This window comes from Schistocerca piceifrons, chromosome 1 (genome assembly GCF_021461385.2).
Source record: "Schistocerca piceifrons isolate TAMUIC-IGC-003096 chromosome 1, iqSchPice1.1, whole genome shotgun sequence".
Taxonomy (NCBI): domain Eukaryota; kingdom Metazoa; phylum Arthropoda; class Insecta; order Orthoptera; family Acrididae; genus Schistocerca; species Schistocerca piceifrons.
Genome location: NC_060138.1, coordinates 1,056,910,258 through 1,056,921,420, shown reverse-complemented (window position 1 = coordinate 1,056,921,420; position 11,163 = coordinate 1,056,910,258). Strand labels below are relative to the sequence as shown.

Sequence of the window (11,163 nt, the reverse complement as noted above, 5' to 3'; positions counted from 1 at the left end):
ACTGGATTCTGCTTTGCGCTTCCAGTCTCCAGTCACCCTCCATGTCGATCTGGAGCAAGTCCTCACGGATTCCATCTTATATTTGTTAGCGTGATATAAAATACCGCCTCACTGTAGAATAAATATTTAGACGACTACACTGTTGGTCTTCATTAGGTACTGCATCGAATGTCTTTAGTTATGTTATCTATATGGATTGAATCAGGCAGAGAGATCAGCTAAAACCATGAAGCAATCTGCCGAAGACGATTGGTTCAGTCATCGAAACACTGACCATAAACATGAAATTATTAGCTGTGATCGGAATTATAAATTACAATATCTAAGAATCAGTCGACCCCTAGAAAGACCTTCAAAATCGCTTCACTTAAACAATGAAAAGGTTTTTCCTAACTGGCGAATTACTTGTTTTTAGAGAATTATTCCTTATTCTGTCGACAAATGTCAAGGTAAGAAAAGTAAAAAGAAAGAGTTGAGTCCTTAAATGGCCAGTTGCAAAGCTTGCAAATTTTGTTGCAGCGACTGCAAATCACAAGAATTACCTGAAGTGACAAAAACTCAGTAGAGAGGCATACTGATAAGTTCTAGGTGAGGGATCTAACAGCGTTCCAGTTACCTGTGACGCAATTTTCATTTACACTGAAAATGGGAATGGCTTTTGATTCCAGTTTTCGATTAAGTGCTGAATGGTGCTGACGATGACTCTGAAGAGGAGGGAAACAAAACAAATATGGTAAGTAAACAAGTCTACTTACGCTTCACTTGTTGAATTTAAATTCCAGTAAAAGGACATCTAAATCCGCATGACTGCTCTGCAGTTCAAATTTAAGTGTTTACCAGACGGTTGATAACACTATTTTCAGACTATTTATCCACCACTCCACTCTCTGAAAACACGTGGAGAAAATGTACACATAATCTGTTTCGTGCAAGACCTGCTTTTTCTGATTTTATCGTGATCATCATTTCTCCGAAGTAAGTGGGAGTCAACAAAGTGTTTTGGCACTTAGAGGTGGAAGCTGGTCAGTGTAATTTCGTGAAAACATCTTGCCGCCGCAAAAACCATCTTTGTTTCAATTACCGTGTTTGAAACTTGCTGGTCTTATCCATGGCACAGTCTCCCCTATTATGTAATGACGTGAGCCTCCCGAATTTGCAGTCTTTCGATGCCCTCTTACCAGTTCTGACGGGTAAGGATCCAATATCTGCTACAACAGTCCAGAAGAGGACGGAAAAGCTTAGAGTAGGCATTTAATGTTTTTATTAGGTGAGACCCAACAGCCATTACGTATTGGAAAATACATTTTAACCATCAACTGTTTCATTTAAGCTATATGTCGTGTACCGGTTTCGGTCACAGACCACCGTCACTGGATACAAGGTAAAACAGATTAGTTAAAAACATATCAATATTTTTCTTTGAAGCCAATACAACAAGAAGACTGTCACAGTGAATCGACCCAAACAACTATCGTAACCCATCCTTAAAATATTACAAAACTTCGAGCCTAGACACGAGTAGGTACCACTTCTATGACGTTTTCAATTCAATTATGTGTCCACGTCTCCTGAGCGAAAGAGAAGACATTCGGAGTTGCTTCTCCTGGTATGCAATAGGACAGATAAGATGACGTGTAGTTAGTCAGACGGTCACCTGATGATGAAATGTATCAGTACTGTTCTCTACGTACAGCGTGCTAGGTTCTGTTTGTTTTGGAATGATGTAAACACGCAAAGTTAGTTTTAATACAAGTAAATGTGCTTAACTGATAAGTGGATGTTTCGTTATGCTTCCTTCCGAATTGTTATTTAATAATTATATTGCGTCACGCCAAGATAAAATCCTGAGGCAGAAATGGATAAGTTAAACAACTGGATTGAAATCGTCATAGAACGTTTGCGGACATGAGTCCCTACTCAAAATAATACGTACTCGCGCCTCTCTGCGAGTCCTTGAAGTTTGTAACGTGGATTTCCAAACACTCTGTATAGATTAAATAAAACACGTTGTAAGAGGTCTATGAATAATAAATTTATTGCTAGCGCACTCGAGCGGATGTAACTTCGATGGAATGCTCAGGCACTGCCTGCGATATGTAAGCTACAATAGAATCGCAGACCAGAGAGCAGTGTTGGCAGCAGTAGTGGGTGCAGCTCGCGGTCGAACGGTTGGGCCGGTCGTGGAGAGAAATGGCGGTGCCTGAGCAATGTGGTATAAGGTAAGCCCAGGAATTACATCTGCTCGAGTGCCCTAGCAATAAATTGCTTATTCATGTACCTCTTACAACCTGATAGCAGAAATGCATTAGTGTAGGCAGTCTCTTTCAGAGCTTTGTTACGTTTTCTGCCTTTAAAACCCAGTCTGATTTGCGTTCTACATAATATTTTCTGTGACGGTTCCAATTTAAATTGTTTGCAATCAAATTTTAAGAGAATTTTTTTTAGTTCTCATGAGGAGAACTTCACGCTTTTATTGTTACAGGCTCAATTGCCACCTTGCGCAGCATGCAGATATCTTGTGTAAACCATTTTCTAATTTGATTTGATCTTTCGATGATGTTACTAAACGGTAAACGACAGCATTATTTGCAAATAATCTCTGAGGGCTTTTCAGATTGTCTCCCAATTGAGTAAGAAAAGAATATGCCGTAAGAGAGTCTACAGCGTTTCCTTGGGGAAATGCAGATTTAACTGCGGTTTGATTAGATGACTTCCCGTCAGTTACTACCAACTCTGACCTTCAGGAAATCGCGAATCATGTAGCACTGCCGAGACAATACTCCATAGACAGGCTATGTCTTAGAAGGCGCCGCGCGGGGTAGCCGCGCGGTCTCAGGCGGCTTGCCACGTTTCACGCGGCTGCTCCCGTCGGCGGTTCGAATCCTCCCTCGGGCATGGGTGTGTGTTTTGTCATTAGCGTAAGTTAGTTTAAGTTAGACTAAGTAGTCTGTATGCCTAGGGGCCGATGACATTTTGGTCCCATAGGAACGTACCACAAATTTTCTTTAGAAGGCGGTTGTGAGGAGCCGTGTCAAAAACCTTCGGGAATATAGAAATATGGACTAGAAATTTGGTTTCAACTTGATGTCCCCTACCGATAGTATTCTTCATTTCGCGCCAATAAAGAGCCATTTGTGTTTCACAAAGACGGTGTTTTCTGATTAGGGTCTAGTTAAGGGTGAATAGATGGTTTTCTTCGAGATATTTCAGAATGTTGAAACACAAGGTATGATCCAAAATCTTACTACCAATGTCATTGATATACATCTATAATTCAGCGAATTACTTCTGTTTCCTTTGATGTACGAGTATTTTGGCGTGACTTCCGCAACTTTCCAATCTTCAGCTAAAGATCTTTCTCCGACCGAGCTGCCGTGTGTGACTGCTACAGGAAGGACCAAACGTGCTACGGTAAGTTTCCAGAATGAGATTTTCACTCTGCAACAGAGTGTGCGCTGATATGAAACTTCCTGGCAGATTAAGACTGTGTGCCGGGCCGAGACTCGAACTCGGGACCTTTGGCTTTCGCGGGCAAGTGCTCTACCAACTGAGCTACCCAAGCACGACTCACGCCCCGTTCTCACAGCTTTACTTCTGCCAGTACCTCGTCTCCTACCTTCCAAACTCTACAGAAGCTCTCCTGCGAACCTTGCAGAACTAGCACTGCTGAAAGAAAGGATGTTCCGGAGACATGGCTTAGCCACAGCCTGGGGGATGCTTCCAGAATGAGATTTTCATTCTGCAACAGAGTGTGCGCTGGTATGAAACTTCCTGGCAGATTAAAACTGTGTGCCGGGCCGAGACTCGAACTCGGGACCTTTGCCTTTCGCGGGCAAGTGCTCTACCAACTGAGCTACCCAAGCACGACTCACGCCCCGTCCTCGTCTCCTACTCCGCTGCAGACTGAAAATCTCATTCTAGAAACATCCCCCAGGCTGTGGCTGAGTCATGTCTCCGCAACATCCTTTCTTTCAGGAGTGCTGGTTCTGCAAGGTTCGCTGGAGAGCTTCTGTAAAGTTTGGAAGGTAGGAGACGAGGTACTGGCAGAAGTAAAGCTTTGAGGACGGGGCGTGAGTCGTGCTTGGGTAGCTCAGTTGGTAGAGCACTTTTCCGCGAAAGGCAAAGGTCCCGAGTTCGAGTCTCGGCCCGGCACACAGTTTTAATCTGCCAGGAAGTTTCGTGCTACGGTAAACTACACTCATTACTGTAGAATCAGGAACCGCTCTTCTCACTGTCGCAATGTTACCCGAAGAAATTTCACTAAAACATTAGATTGCTTGGTGTGATTCCAAACGAAGTGAAGGCGGTAGCCAGTGGCGATGCTGGTGGACAGGTGTGTGGCAGAGGGGCGCGTGCTGCGACTCACGTGGCGGCCTCCGTGTTTGATCGCCGGGAGGGCATGTTGGCTGGCACGGCTTCCTGGTGACGCATCCGGGCCCCTGGGTTCACTGGAGGGCATCGCAGCTGCGCGGAATGTCGGGCCGCGGCCAACAGCAGCCGCTGAGGACTGCGTATTACACTACATCCTTCTATTAATACTTTAAATGTTGTTTGTAGCCGTTTCATCTACGTAAAATGCAGGGTGTGGAATAAAACATTCCATACAACAACCTCCCATTTTTATTGCTTACAGATGTACGTCTTTTGCAATGTAACCCCAAAAAATACAGATGCTGCTAAGCAAGTGGAAAATTATTTCAGAGTTGATATTCGTAAATTTCACTTCCGACTTCAATGCAGTTCCGAATTCTCTTGACAACACCACATGCACTGCACCGTAACTCTTCTGGCGTCGTCTTGGTATCCTCTTATGAGGGTAGCACTAGTCCTAATCCGAACAATCGCTTCGTCCCTTTTGTTTACTTTTCCTTTATAGACTTCGCCTTCCGTCTCTGTAGCGAGGGTACTTCTGGTACCACCAATTGATCCCACCTTATCTGTTCCATTCGCGAATGGAAAAAAAATTTTAAATGTTTGTGAAATCTTATGGGACTTAACTGCTAAGGTCATCAGTCCCTAAGCACACACACTACTTAAGCTAGATTATCCTAAGGATAAACACACACATCCATGCCCGAGGGAGGACTCGAACCTCCGCCGGGACCTCGCGAGTGGAGCGTGGGTAGATGATTGTCGGTAAGCCGCCGTATTAGCTCTAATTTCTCGAATTTTCTTGCTGTCGTCATTTCGTCAGACGTGTATAGGAAGACGTAATATGTTGAAACTTCCTGGCAGATTAAAATTGTGTGCCGGACCGAGGCTCGAACTCGGAACATTTGCCTTTCGCGGGCAAGTGCTCTACCGACTTTTTTTTTTTCATTCGGTGTAACAGTAACAAACATAAACTGCTTCTAGCATTTTTTTAAAAATATATAAGACGATGACTTTATAAAATAAAATTTTTCTGGGAAACGTAAATAAGTGGACTTTTTTTTTACATAATAGTGAAAAAATAAAATAAAATATCCTGCTTCTGTCAGTACAAAACAATAACGTTCTACGTTCCTCTTTTAGGCGCGTACCTCCCTAATCCCGCCATACCTCGCGTTGGTGAAGGGTACGTCTTCACGTGTGTTTGTGGATCCTCTCCACTGTCCTGGTCCTTTCTTGTTCTGATACTTATAGACAATAATTACATTCTCCTACCCGGGACACCCCAACTGGGTGGGGGATCAAGCAAGAGCCCGCATCTCGTGGTCGTGCGGTAGCGTTCTCGCTTCCCACGCCCGGGTTCCCGGGTTCGATTCCCGGCGGGGTCAGGGATTTTCTCTGCCTCGTGATGGCTGGGTGTTGTGTGCTGTCCTTAGGTTAGTTAGGTTTAAGTAGTTCTAAGTTCTAGGGGACTGATGACCATAGATGTTAAGTCCCATAGTGCTCAGAGCCATTTGAACCATTTGATCAAGCAAGGCACTCCCTAAAAAATTTGCGTAATATGTTCGATATCTCGGATGTCTCATAAGCTGTGAGTGATGTTCCTGTAGTAAGGCCCAAAAGTCAAGCACATTCTTACTGCCGTCTCGGAAAAGATAACGCACAGTCAAACCTCGAATCCAAGTCACTGCGTTTGTCTTCGTTCGGGGATAATATGTCCTATCTGGGAGAAGTAGTGTGCGTGGTTCTATTGTTTGCGGCCCCACCCGAAGGAGGAAGGCGATCATTTTTTTGACCAAACACCATACGTCCGCCGAAGGACCGCATATCAGGCGATGCTCCTCAGTGTCTATAACACTGCACTGCGGACACAGTGGCTCGTCCGCCATATGAATTGTATGCAACCTGGAACGAGTCACGTATTTCTCATTTACCACCTGATACCACAGTGCGCGCGTTCCCGTATCAAGGTGTGGGTGGTGCACTGTAAGCCATACCACTGACCACGTAACTGTTGGTTGGCGGCGCTCTACGGCATTATTCGGCCGTCGTCGAGTCAAGATGTGATATATATCACGTGCCGTCGCCGTCCTGGTAGTCGGTAGTTCCATATGTACATAACTGTGTTCCACAAAGAAGGTTCGCATATGGGCAAGCGATGGTGAGATGTGAGCCACAGCTACCGGAGCCGAACGAGAAGCTGGAGCGAGTTCGTCTATCAAGCTGCCCGTCAGACTTGTCTGGTGTCGTGTCCACATCTTTATCATTGTGGTTACATAAACAGTCACTGCTCGGCCGCGTACGTGGACTAGTCCAAGACCTCCACGACTACGAGGAAGGGTGAGGGTTTCGTATCCTACCTTAAAAAGCAGACCTGTGCTCACAAAATATCCTAGTGCCGCCAGGATTCGGCGGGCCAACACCACCGGCATAGGAAGAACTTGTGCCAGGTGGGGGATGCGAGAGGCTAGATAAGTGTTGGCAAAGGTGACCCGTTGTATTATATCCAGTGCCCTTAACCTGTGACTTCGGACACTCGCACGAATTGTTTGCAGAAGATGTCTGTAACTCAGTGCCGCCGTGCGTCGAACGTCTGTAGTGAAGATAATTCCTAGGCATTTCATCTTGTTGACCGGCTGTAATGGTGCTACACTTCCTGTCGGGAGTCCTCTCCCGATGTTCATCGCTCCCGACTTTGCCATGTTCAGGCGACTTCCCGTAGCCGTACAATACAAATTAATCCAATGCAAGGCCACTCTTGCCTCGTCACCTGACAGTGCTTAAAACACTAGGTCATCTGCGTATGTTCGGCATATAAACTTGTTGTGCCTTATCGTCATTCCTTGGAGTCGATTCCGGAGCCCGCAAAGCAGCGGCTCGACAGCGATGGCATACAATATCGTTGACAGCGGGCACCCTTGTCTGACCGATCGTGAGATGGTGATGGGCCCCACCAAGCGTCCATTGATGAGCACTTTGGATGCGGCTCCGTGGAGTAGTCTCATGACGACGGTGACAAAACTTTCCGGAAACTTCATTTTCGTCATCACGTCCGTGAGATAAGCATGACTCAGCCTGTCAAATGCGCGATCGAAGTCTATCGATACCAATACACCCCGGAGACGACCTGTTGAAGCCAGTGCGATAACATCGCGGTAGTCGCTGAGTGCCGTTTGTATATTGCTAGCTCCTCCTAGCTGGGTTTGGTCGAGTGAAATAACTTGGCGTATCACGCGTTTAAAGCGTGCTGCAAGTATCCTGGCGTAGATCTTGTAGTCGCAATTAAGAAGGGTCAGTGGCCGGTAGGCCTGTATCCCTGTGCCGCTAGATGGTTTGTGGATGGGGATGATCATTCCTTCCACGAAGGAGGGTGGAAGAGTCACGTTGGGAGACATCAATTCGCAGTACATGGCAGTCCACCGTGGAATCATGAGATCTTTAAATGTACGATAGAACTCTAACGGAAACCCGTCGGGCCCCGGCGATTTGTGTGACGCTCCCTTATCAATCGCTTCCATTACGTCGTCAATTGTGATTTCACCTGTTAATTCCAGGTTGGCCGACTCGTCGAGACACGCGGAGAGCGTTCGTCGGACCTCATGAAAGGCTGCCTGATCGTGTTCCGCTTCTTGATAGAGATGACCGTAGTGTTCCACGAAAGCGTTGGCAATGTCTTTTTGCGTTGTCATGCGGCGACCATCTGGCAGTACGACCGTCTGTATTAAGGTTCTGCGGCTACGTTGTTTTTCTCTGATAACGTGATACATCGACGGGGATTCTCCACGGACTCGTTCAAAGGCCCTTGGACGGATTGCGACACCCTCCAGTCGGCGGCGCGTTATGGAAATTATTTGGGCCTGTGCTCGTTTTATACCGGCACGACGCTCCTGTGAAGGTGCTTGTACAGAAAGTTCGCGGAGCATCGTGAAATAAAATTCCGTCGTGTATCGCCTCCACATCATCTGCTCTCTTCCGTATGCATTTAACTCTCGGCGCAATGCAGGCTTAACGCATTCCAGCCACCACTGCAACGTCGTCGGATATGTCGGGAGGCGTCGTTCACACACGTGCCAAGTGTCTTCGACTAAGCGTCTGCACTCAGGTTCCCTAAGGTGTGCTGTATTCAGTTTCCAAACACTGCGACTCCTCCACACTTGTTGACGACTCAGGGAGACCGTGCATATATATGCTATGTGATCTGAAAAGGCGACAGGCCACAATTCCGCATCGAGGATCGCAGGTTCGAGACGACGTGTTACGTAAATGCGATCGAGACGACTTGCAGAGTGACTCGTGACGTAGGTGTATCCACGTCTGTCGCCATGTATCTTCTCTCATGTATCAATGAGATTCACGTCCTGTATGAGTTGCCGCAGCTCCGGGCACGAAGTATAACGTGGGTGTTGATCTTTTGGTGCGAGCACGCAGTTGAAGTCGCCTCCAAATAAGACATGTTCATACCGACCTAAGAATAGTGTTGCAATCTCCTCTGCGTAAAATCGGGATCGGTCGCGCCGTCTGTCTGACCCCGACGGTGCGTAAATGTTAACTACCCGTACTCCCAGCACTGTGAGCGCCAGTCCTCGCGCTGACGGCAGGTACACCACGTCCTCGGCTACCATGCCGCTACGTAGAAGTATCGCTGTTCCGCTGCCGCCGTCGGTAGTAGGTGTAATGTACGTATCGTGCTCATAGAGGTCGGGGAAGCTCTCAACACATACTTCCTGCAGCAGAACGATGTCGACGTCTGACGCATGCAACATGTCTCGTAATAATTGCAATTTGACAGGCGTTCTGATCGTATTAATATTAATAGAGGCTGTTCGAAATGCCTGCCGCTGTTCCTCAGTGCGTAAAGCGCACATGAACGCTTATGTTACTTTGTGTGCTGCTGCCCGGTGACATGCTGTCCGTGCGTCAGTCTGCATCTTCTGCGCGGTTAACATCCGGTGGACGCAGCACTCGCCATGGCGGGTGCGTCGTCGGTGTGGGTGTCAGTATCGGATTCGTCGGCCCAGTTCCTGTGCTGGAGGTCCAGCTCCCGTCGTGTCTCTCCGGCCGGGCTGACCGAAGGCTGTGGCGTTGCTGCGGTGGGTGGAGGGACTCCTTCCGTCGGCTTTCCGTCCGGTGTGTCTGTATTTAACCCCTGTGCAGCATGATTCGCGTCGTACTGCTGTGTGGGAGGTAGAACCTACCGTTGCGCATCCGGATGCACTGTATCGACGTTACACCCAAGTTCGTCTGCGGTGGACTGCAGTAAGCAGATATCCGACGGCGCTAGCCGTCGTTTCTTGTGGAGCTTCGGCGATCGTTGTTTGCGCGTGTGCGCCTCCGTATCCGAGTGCGGAAGTGACTCCCGGTGCTCAGGGACGAAAGCAGCTGTCGGCACAACAGCAGGATCAATTTCCATTTCTCCTACCGATCCTTTCCGCTCGGTTAAGTGCGTCGTCGGCGCCGGAGCGGCAGAGGTGTGCGTCGTTTCGTCACTGGAGGCGGTCTCTGCCGCAGTCGGTTGCCGTAAACTGTCAGGATTCTGTAGCTGGTCATTCTTCGGGATGGGATCCGTTCGAAACGCGTCCGCATACGTTAGTGACTGCGGCGTCAACGTGGACGGAGGTACGGGTTTGCCGTTTGGAACTTGCACTATCCTCCGCTGCATACATTCGGAACGGACGTGGCCCTCTTTCCCGCAGCCTGAGCATGTTTTGGGTTGTCCATCGTATATGACTATAGCTCTGCATCCGCCGATGAACAAGTACGAGGGTACATGTTGTGTCAGTTCTATTCTGATTTGACGCACCCCATTGAGAACGGGGTAAGTCGTGAAGTTGGACCATTTTTCCTCAACGTGGCTAAGCACTCTTCCATATGGGCGTAAGGCGTCAACGACCAAGTCAGACGGAACCTCGAAGGGAAGTTCGAAAATACGTATGTTTCGTAAGCCCAGTCCTGCATGATCAATAGTTACTTCTCCAACATGTCCATCAGAGTGACGAAATTTGAGTCCATGTTTAGTATCTCGGATGATTCTGTCACATATTGCATCGTTAATCGGCTTGACGGAAACGACACTGCTCACTATGGAGAGGTGGATTCCGATAAGTTCGTTGTAGTCAAGTTTAACTTCGTCTCGTAGGAACCTTTCTATGTCGCAGGCTTTCGGTCTCGCATATTCATTCGAAAAACTAATCTTGAGAGTCGACTTTCGGTATGCATGTGCCATCCTATATCGAGTCGTCTAAACGCACGAGTACGCCGAAGAGGTAAACAACTGCGCGAGCGCGAACTTCTCCGGCAGGGACGTAAACAGACGTCCGTGCCGTAGCACCGCCGAAGGCAGACTGAGCTACCAAAGCACGACTCACGCCCCGTCCTCACAGCTTTACTTCTGCCAGTACCTCGTCTCCTACCTTCCGAACTTTACAGAAGCTCTCCTGCGAACCTTGCCCGCGAAAGGCAAAGGTCCCGAGTTCAAGTCTCCGTCCACCACACGGTTTAAATCTGCCAGGAAGTTTCATATCAGCGCACATTCCACTGTAGAGTCAAAATTTCATTCTACATAATATGTTGCCCGACTCTTCCTGAACGTGCTCTCTCTCTAAGTGTCAATAGTAAACGTCTTCATGAAACACGACGCCTGTCTTGTAGCCTCAGCCACTGGGATTTGTTGAGCATCTCTGTTACGCTCTCACATCGACTAAACAATCCCGCGACGAAATGCGCTCCTCTTCGTTGGATCGTCTCTACCTCTTTTATCAGTCCTACTTGAAAAGGGTTCAAACTGGTCAACAA

At 47.7% G+C, this 11,163-nt stretch overlaps 1 non-coding gene across 1 annotated transcript; it reads right to left on the bottom strand.

The window, feature by feature from the left end:
* Positions 1 to 3,789: 3,789 nt before the first annotated feature.
* On the bottom strand, positions 3,790 to 3,864 carry Trnas-cga. Its single transcript has one exon. It is a non-coding gene; the product is annotated as a tRNA-Ser (tRNA).
* Between the last annotated feature and the right edge of the window lie 7,299 nt (positions 3,865 to 11,163).